This window comes from Geospiza fortis, unplaced genomic scaffold (genome assembly GCF_000277835.1).
Source record: "Geospiza fortis unplaced genomic scaffold, GeoFor_1.0 scaffold113, whole genome shotgun sequence".
Classification (NCBI taxonomy): Eukaryota; Metazoa; Chordata; class Aves; order Passeriformes; family Thraupidae; genus Geospiza; species Geospiza fortis.
This window is the reverse complement of record NW_005054429.1, coordinates 1659401-1669106: the sequence shown is the minus strand read 5'-3', so window position 1 is coordinate 1669106 and position 9706 is coordinate 1659401.

Sequence of the window (9706 nt, the reverse complement as noted above, 5' to 3'; positions counted from 1 at the left end):
TATATAAATATTTAATTTTATAAATATATTTATATAAATATACTCATAATATATATTATAAATATATAGAAATATAAAAATAACACAAAACTATATAATATATAGCAAACAGTGTATCTATATTACACATAATAGACACATTTTTATATCTACAAATATATACACACAAATATGGTTCTGCCTGTGTGAAATGTGAGACGTGCTTTGTATTTCCTGTTTGGCACCAGTTTAATCTCTTGTAGGGGTAACGCATTGAATTTACCATCTGTCTTAAATCACTGCAAGTACAAGCATGACATACTTACTGTGTGAGTTTCTTCTGGAAAAGAGTAGGGGACTACTTCAGAACATGTATTTATATGCTCCTAATTTATTCTGAGGGTAGAACTCTTCCCATTTGGCTTTAATTTTGTCCGCATTTTGTATTTTTTGCTTTGAAAGGGAATAGTTCTCAACAGGTCTCAAAGTGTCCGCCAGTGAGGCAGTGATGTACTTGCTTCTCTCTGTGATTTATTTCCATGTCAGTTCCTCTCTGTTTGAGGGCTGCTGCATGTGCATTTCAATGGGAAGGTCACACAAATGGAATTTTGCAGGTGAACAGAATTAAACCTTCACAGAGTAGTTTCCGGTGAGAAGAAGTGTTTTAGCAGCCAGAATTGTGAAATGCTTCTGGAATAAAATCCAGATGTTTCTATCAGTGGTGCAGGAGCGACCATTCCGTTAGAAGTGGTTGAAATTTTAAATAACCTGCTCAGACTTTGGACAGATTAGCCTATGGAGATAAATGAGTGTTCAGCAACGTTTCATCAGTCCTAAGCCTTTCTGAAGGACATACATGAGAGTACATGTTTAAACATCTAAAGGGCCATTCTTCTAACTTCTGGAAGGACTAAATAGTCCGAGGTTAAAGTGGCTGCTTTAAATTTCCTGTAGACCCAGTGACCTGGACAATGACATTGGAAGAATAAGAAAATCTGAAAAGCAAATTTTAAGTAGTGCTGTCACTGTCTACTTGATAGCACTCTCCAGCTTAAACCCCCATCACTCCAGCAATTCGCACTGATGTATACCTGCAGAAAAAAAACCCCAGCAAAACAAACAAAAAAAGCCAAACCAGAACAAAGTTTGGGTTTCTAGGTTGTGATCTGTGAAGAATACTGCTATTGTAATAGTTAGCAGGAGACAGGGTTTGAATTCCATCTGAAGAAGTGGAATGCCAGTGCAGGACCACAATGGAGGGAAGAAAAGTAGGGCTACAGAAGAAGAAAAAGCCATGCATACCCACTTGCTTTTTCCTTTCTAAGCTAACATCCTAGCACGCTGCTGCATTTTTACAGCACGGCATTATTTTTGCCGTGGTGTCTTAAGTTGCAAAGCTGGGCAGAAGTATTTCAGTTTGGTTTTTCTCTTCAAACAAAAAAATGTACTTAAAGTAATAGCCACTGTGTAAGTTCCAAGTCTGTCTTGATGCACTGGAAGAGAGTGAACTGCTGAGTCTAGAGCATGCTGTGTTTTTCTCAAGAAAAATTAAATCCATAAATGGATGCTGACAGATTAAGCATTGACATGACAGACTCTTTGTGTCGTTTTAGTCAGGAAAACGAGATCCCAAACCTGGCACTCCAGCCAGAGCCTGATGTGTTTAGAAGTGAATGCAAAGGAGCAGACTCGGTTGGAAAAATTGATATTGCTCAGTACTTCCACGTGCATCAAGATGAAACCATTAAAAATTAAAATTTTTAATGACAAACTAGAATGAGAGAAAGACTACAGAATAGCTAGGAATTTTGTGGCTAGGAAGTTCTTGAGATGTGATACAAAGCAGGGAGTCAAAGCCAAAGATGTCATGTCCGAGGTCAGCTCACTAGTCACAGGGCTACTGTATTTTCTAACATTTTTCTATCACCTATTGGTTTTTACATTTCCCCCTACCCCTTTAAATGCTTGCTTTTGTTTCAGTCCAGATCAAAACCAACTACAAGTACCACAGGTTCATTTTCTCATTGTAACAGTAAAAACAGTAATTTGCAGTCTTTGCATGAACATACATTGACATGTGAACAGAAAATTAAACAGTTCTGTGACAGTGGTCACAGGGGTTTTCAGGATGAGGGAAGAGACATAGATCTGACTCCACATTTCAGAAGGCTTGATTTATTATTTTATGATATATATATTATATTATAACTATACTAAAGAATAGAAGGAAAAGTTTCATCTCAGGCTAGCTAAGCTAAGAATAGAATGGAAAGGAATGAAAACAAAGGCAGCTGTCTAGGACAGAGAGAGCCAGCTCTGCCGTGACTGGTCACCAAATCCAAACATCCACGCGAGACCAATCACAGATCCACCTGTTGCATTCCACAGCAGCAGATAACCATTGTTTACATTTTGTTCCTGGAGCCTCTCAGTTTCTCAGGAAGAAAGAATCCTAAGAAAGGATTTTCATAAAGAGATGTCTGCAACACAGTTCCCCTCAAAGAAAGAGGCAAGTGTATAATCAGTCACAGAAATCATAAAACTATCTGTAGCCCCCACTTCTAGTTCTACATTAATGTACTAAGCTACCTCTTTCAAGGTGACTAAAGTAATCATGAGGACATTGCCTGTTCGGGAAGCGCTCCAGCCTCACCCATCTCCTTCACACCTCTTATTTTAACTAGATATTCTTGCTTAAGCCCAGCAACTTAGTAGTAAACATATTTCTAAGAAGCCTACTCCAAATTTGGTCAATAGCACTTTTTCTCTTCATTCATTTCCTTTCATTCTTTCTCTAGTGGATTTGTGCAACAGCTTCACAGGAAGTTCCCTTAGCACAACTCAATTACTGCATACCTTTAGCCTTTAACGTTTTCTGATGAGACATCCGAGGCCACACTCTGCTCGTACTGGAATATGTTAGCTTTTCTGGAAGTGAATATATTAAAAAAAATGCAGCTGAAGAGGTGTGATTGATTTTGTTTAAATACTTGAAATACAGCAACTAAGTATCCGTTAACAGATTTAGAAAATACAAATTAAAATTTCCACATTGGTGGGCACCAGACTATATTAATTTTGCTAAATAAAAGACATCTAGCTTTATTTTAAAAAGTCCAGCTAAAAATATTAAAAATCCGGATTTGTTGTAATAAGCAGCTGCACTGCTATCTCTCCTTTAAAACAAAGTTTTCTAGTCCTTGCCTGTTGCCTGCCCCAGGTGAGTAACAAGACCCTGGTGAGATAATGGAGGAGGTTCTCTCCTCCCTGCCTTGGGCCAGAGTGTGGCTGTGGCGACAGATGCCTGTGCCTGCATGTGTCAGGCGAGGGCTGCTGCTTGCTTCCAAATGGTTCCTTGATATGGCATCCCCAAAGAGTCTGTAATCCTTGTCTGCTTTGTTCTGCATTGCTTAATATCCAGTGACTCAGCAGCATTCCCTGCCACCCACTGGCACATCTTCCCTGTTATTTTATGCATTGTGAAACAGCCACTGATTTCATTTCATGGGTGAGGAATGAGCCTGCCACACATAATTCCCCAGCACCTTATGTGGGATCTTATCAGGCAACTTTACAGCCCCAGGAAAAGTTCAGCTGGCATCTCAGTAAAGGCTCTGTTTTGTGCAAAGCCACTTTTAAAGTGTGTATCCCAGTGATCATCCGGAGCCCAGGAAGCCAAGGAAATGGCAGGGCAAGCACCAAGGGTTACTAACTGCAGGAGTGATGAGCAGATGCTCCAGGAGAGGCACTGAACCAGCTATAGAGCAGCACTGCCACAGCCTAGAAGCTTCTCCAGGAACAGGCAGCTGCAGGAATATCCCTGCTCCGTGGGATAAAGACAGCCAGCTGATCCACCTTCAGCACTGAAAGGACTTCAGAAGGTTCATACTGCTCTGCTTGCTCTGCTCCATGTGATTTTGAAGACTTGGTTGGTATATTCAGCTGTGTAACTCTCTCCTGTTGTTTTGAAATAAATTAAAACCTTTGAAGAACTATCTCTCTTACCAACACTTCTGTATGGATGTAGCTCTCTGCTCCGGCCATTAGGATTTTCCCCTGGGAGGAGCTAGCCTTGATAGCTTGCTAGTTTGTGTTAAATGACTTAAAAGATAAGTGGCATTTTGTTCTCATTATACTAAGAAAAGCCAATCAATATGAAGCCCATCAATGCATTAATATAAAAGCGAAAACCAAAGAAAACTGATATTAAGTGGAAATTCAGGATCCATTAGATTGAACACTACAACTCGGTTTCCTGAACTAGAGTTGACAAACCAGCAGTAAGTGTCCAGCAGGGAGTAGTTCTGCTTGATTATACTGACTAGATGATTTAATAGGTCTTTTTCCTCTCTAATACCTATGACCACATGGAAATCAATTGCAGCCCACTTAGTGAAGTACCTTCCCTCCCTTGCTCCAGATGCATGGCTGGAGCTGCCTGTGCAGAGCAGTGCTAACGGAGATGCCAGCTGGGTGTCACCTCCTGACACAGAAACTCTACGTCAAAACCCAAAGGATTTCTTCTGAACTCTGAAAAACACCACCTCCTTTCCTTTGTAGAACTTGAGGCAGAACCTTGCCCCAGGAGAGGAGAGAATGCCTGTAGGAACCCAGGATATTCCTCCGGCTGCCCTGGAGGACTGGAGACCCTGTCAGGGGGCTCAGAGACCTTGGCACAGAGCCCAAGTCCCCTGTGCCTTTGATCTTGACCCATGAAAAAACAATTACCAACCTTTATATGAAGAATTACAAGTCAAAAGAGTTTAAGTAGAATGATAGTTAATTTATTACAGGGTGAAAAATAGATTTTTTGGGGGTTTTAGAATAGGGGTTCAGGGGGCAAGATGGAGGAATTTGGGCATGTCCAGCCTTTCTCCTTCTTCTTGGCCTCCATCTTCTGCTGTGATGGAGGCACTTTTGGATTGGTTTAGAGTAGAGACAAACTGTCTAACATAGGTGATAGGTATTGGGAAGTTATTGTAAATAATGTACATGTAGATTTTAGTATAAAAGGTAATACCACCCCAAGGACAGGCAGTGTGCCTCTGTCTGACCTGCTGAATAGACCTCAGCAGGCCAGAGAAAGAATTTTATAGATAAGATACAATAAACAACCTCGAGAATGAGAATAAGAGTTCTGTCAACTGCTGGGCTGGGAAAAGAGACTTTCTAAAGTATCTCAGGGTCACTCTAAGCAGCAGAGATCTTGAGAAGTGCCAGCTGGCTGTGGTAGGGCAAGGTGGGCACCAGCTGACAGCAGAGTGAGCTCTATGCCCTGCACCTGTCCCCTTCTGGGACACAGAGAAGGGGACAGACAGCTGCGCAGCTGGGAGCAGGCACTGAGGTGTCCCCCTGCAGGCTTCCCCCCATCTCACAGCCCTGGGAACACCTCCCTGAGCGATGTGCCGAACAGCCCAGCCAGGAGCATTTACCCAGAGCGAATTCTCCTGTCCCACAGGCTGTGGAAATGCCATGTCAGAGGAGTGGAAGCAGCTGCCCCCTGGGTATTGCCGAGGTTTTGTTGTGCTTTTCATTTCGGAGCTGTCATTTCATTCCACTCCCAGCAGATACCACTCGACTCTAGATGCTTGCTAACCAGGAATTGCTCCTTACCCAAACGCCAGACCTTGACAGAAACATTTCTTTGTGTATTTTCAGAATACAATCTCAATCCATCAAAAGTTGATCAACGGTATGACACATCTAATTAACAAGCAAAAAGGAAGGAGCAGGGCCATGCCTACCCAGGGAAGCCCATGGTGAAAAGCCAATGCAGAACCAAGCTCAATAAATTAAAAATATTTTAGCAAACAGTGGCAGGGCTATGGGAGATCACATTATACATCAGCAGTGCAGGTAAATAGCATAGGTGCAGGAGAAGCAATAAAGTCTTGAGATTTGGTAGCGAAATAAGGGAAAACGGAATGAAACATCCCTTCTGAAACAATCTTTATGAATTAAAACAACAAATATGACACAAACCTCCCCGGCTCCAAATCCCTTTGTTTCTCACCTGAACGCCAGATAATGCCAACAGAAACCCCAGCGGAAGCAAGCCTTGCGAACAGGACGTTGCTGCCTTGCACAGGAGATAATCTTTTTGGAACATTCTGCGTGAGGGCTGCGAGCCGCCGTCAGGCGAAGCACAAGTAAGAAAGCGCCTCAGGAAGCGAGCGGGTCACACGGACACGGGGCTGCCGGAGGGCACGGCCGCGGTGCGAATCACAACCACACGGCTCTGCCATCGCCTGCCGCTCCTCACGGTGCCCCCGCACCCCACGGCGGCCTTCGCCGAGAGCCACGGGGGCCACACACGCGTGTGAGCTTCGTGAAGGGAGCGGGCGCAAGGCAAGGCACTACGGGCGGGGCCGTGAGGGACTAAGCACGCCGCGTTCCTCACCCCGCATTTTATAGGGCGCGTGAACGGCCCGCGCTGCGCTCTTACTGGTCAGGTATCCACGCCCCCTCCGGATCTAGACCAATCAAATGCCAGAAGCCTTAGGAGAGATCTGATTGGCTGAGGCAGCTGTCAATCAAACACGGGTTTGTTAATTGACAAAGTAGCGACGCCTGTGAAATTAATTACACACACGCGTGTGAGCTTACACAAATCTACAATAATTCACACAAATCTGTGATAATTCACAAAAGCTTGTGACAAATCACACAACTCTGTTGCATGTGAAATGTGGAATTCAGACAAATCTGTGATAATTCACACAAATCTGTGATAAACCACACAAATCTGCGGTATGCAAAACGTGAAATTCAAACAAATCTGTGATAATTCACAAAAAACTGTGATAATTCACACAAATCTGTGATCTGTGCAATGTGAAATTCACACAAATCTGTGACAGTTCACACTAATCTGTGATAATTCAAACAAATCTGTGATGATTTAAACAGATCTGTGATACGTGAAACGTGAAATTCAGACAAATCTGTGATATGTGAAACGTGGAATTCAGACAAGTCTCTGAAATTCAGACAAATCTGTGATAATTCACAGAAATCTGTGACAGTTCACAGAAATCTGTGACGTGAAATGTGAAATTCACACAAATCTGTGATAATTCACACAAATCTGTGAGCTGTGAAATGTGAAATTGAAACAGTCGGTGATAATTCACACAAATCTGTGATACTTCTCACAAATCTGTGAAAAATTACACAAATCTGTGATCTGTGGCATTCACACAGTGCTGTGTTGTCCTGATCAGGAACTGATATGTGATATGTGACATGGGAATTGATTATGTGCTGTGTGAATTGATGATGTGTTGTATGATTGATATGTGACATGTGATTGATATGTGACACGTGATTGATTTGTGACGTGATTTATATGTGACGTGTGAATCGATACGTGAAATGTGATTGATATGTGCTGTGTGATTGACATGTGGACGTGAATTGATCTGTGACAGGTGATTGATATGTGACATGTGAATTGATGATGTGTTATGCAAATCGATGATGTACTCTGTGATTGATGTGTGACATGTGACGTGATTGATATGTGACGTGTGATTGATATGTGACATGTGGCAGCACAGAGGGAATGATGCTCGAGGCACACCATGAACATCAGAACATCGGGGTCACCCTGCCCAGCTGAGCTGCACCCAGAGCTGCCAGGGCTGCCAAACAGGGGCAGGGACAATGCAGGTGCCAGCCCCGGGCACAGGGACAGGGAGAGTGCAGGTGCCAGCCCCAGGCACAGGGACAGTACCCAGGTGTCCTGGCAGTGTGGGATGGCAGCAGGGATGGTGGATGGGCACTGGAATCAGGGAGGGTGGATGGGCACTGGAGTCAGGGAGGGTGGATGGGCACTGGAGTCAGGGATGGTGGATGGGCACAGGGTGGATGGGCACTGGAATCAGGGAGGGTGGATGGGCGCTGGAATCAGGGAGGGTGGATGGGCACTGGAGTCAGGGAGGGTGGATGGGCACTGGAATCAGGGAGGGTGGATGGGCACTGGAATCAGGGATGGTGGATGGGCACTGGAAGCAGGGAGGGTGGATGGGCACTGGAGTCAGGGAGGGTGGATGGGCACTGGAATCAGGGAGGGTGGATGGGCACTGGCAGCCCCTGGGGCCCACAGATCCCGGGGCCGAGCCCCGTGTGCTCCATCCCCTGAGGGCTCAGGCTCAGCTCTGCTGCCCCCCCTTTGCAGGCACAGCCAGGTGCCTCCTCATCGCACACCTGCCAGCCCCTGTTTGCCCACTGAGGGCAGGGAGGGAGCCCCTGGCCCTCTGGGCTCTCTCCTTTCCTTCCCAAGGGAAGATGCCAGGCCAGCCTGCTGAAGGAGGGGACGGGGTGATTGTGGCGCTGCTTTGCTGTGAGATCTCAGTGAATTCCCTCAGCACTTCATGCCGAGCTCACCCAGCCACAGGACACCTGTGGGAATGTTCTGGGATGAGCTGCACTTTCAGATTCTCCAGGGTGAGCTGCTCTAACAGCACTGTGATTTATGAATGGTTTCTCCTGCATTTCATATTTTCAGCAGGGGAAGGTGGAGATGATTTCCCTTCCATGCAAACGGGAACCCAGACAATATGCAAACACATCTGCCTCAATCAAAGCAGAATTTCCATCCTGGCCCCTCCCTGCTCAGGCAAAAACGTTGGCAGCAATTAGGGAGAAAATCAAATCAGAAATCAAATACGGAAATGAAGATGAGAGGCACACAACTGCATGTTTAAATGAGATACAGTTGGTAAAGGAAAGGAATCTTTCCCAAAAGGTCACCAAATCCACTAGGACAAAAAAGAAGTACTTGTTATTATTTATTCCATTTTCATGAAAGAGATACTTATTCTTCCACCTTCCGTTGTGTCTATGTGAGTCATTAATTCTCAGGTAATGAGTGATAAACTGAATGAGACTTTTCCAGAAAAAAGGAAGGGATGGACCTGATGCCTCAGTTATGCTATAATTAAACCAGCAGTTACAGCCTGCACTATCCAAACCCCACAGGCCTGGGCTGTTTGCTTTGCAGCTGGATGCAGCATAAACAACATCTCCTGAATGTTTCTGACAGTGTTTTTAATTGATCATGGCATTGATCATCTGCTTGCAGAGGCTGGGGGTTTCCTCTGAGAAGTTTCTGGTGTCTCATGATGGTGCTGATAAAAGCACAAGTGCTCGTGGCTGATGTGACTCACATTTCAGCTTTAGCTACTCCACACCACCCCAGTGGTTTCTCACCCTCTTTCCATCCCCACAGCTGAGCTGTGATGCTGAGCACTGGCCAGTTTGGGGCAGAGGGAAGGGACTGCAGCTCTGGTGCTGGTCACCTTGCCAAGCCAGCAGCTGGCATTTGGACACCCCAGATCTGAGCTTGCTGCAGCAGCAGCAGTGTTGGAATGTTGGGGGACACAAGACAGATGATGCACTTTGTACCTGGTTAACACAAGAGATTTGATAACAGGATGCCTTGGCAAAAGCAAATAGAACTTTGAAAATTAGACCTGGATTGCAATAAGATTTAATCAGACAGGTTTACTAGAAAAAGAAAATGCCATTAATCTCTGCAAGCAAGAGATGTTGTTATATGCATAAGTTTGTGTATGTGATTTTAACCTAATCATTGTAGTACACATCACCAGTCTCCCTACAATAGTGTAGCAGTATTTGTATCCCACAGTAAAATCAGATTCTGATCATCAAGTCAGTCTCCCTGTCTCTCTCCATCGCCAACACAGCAGGATTATTTTTATTT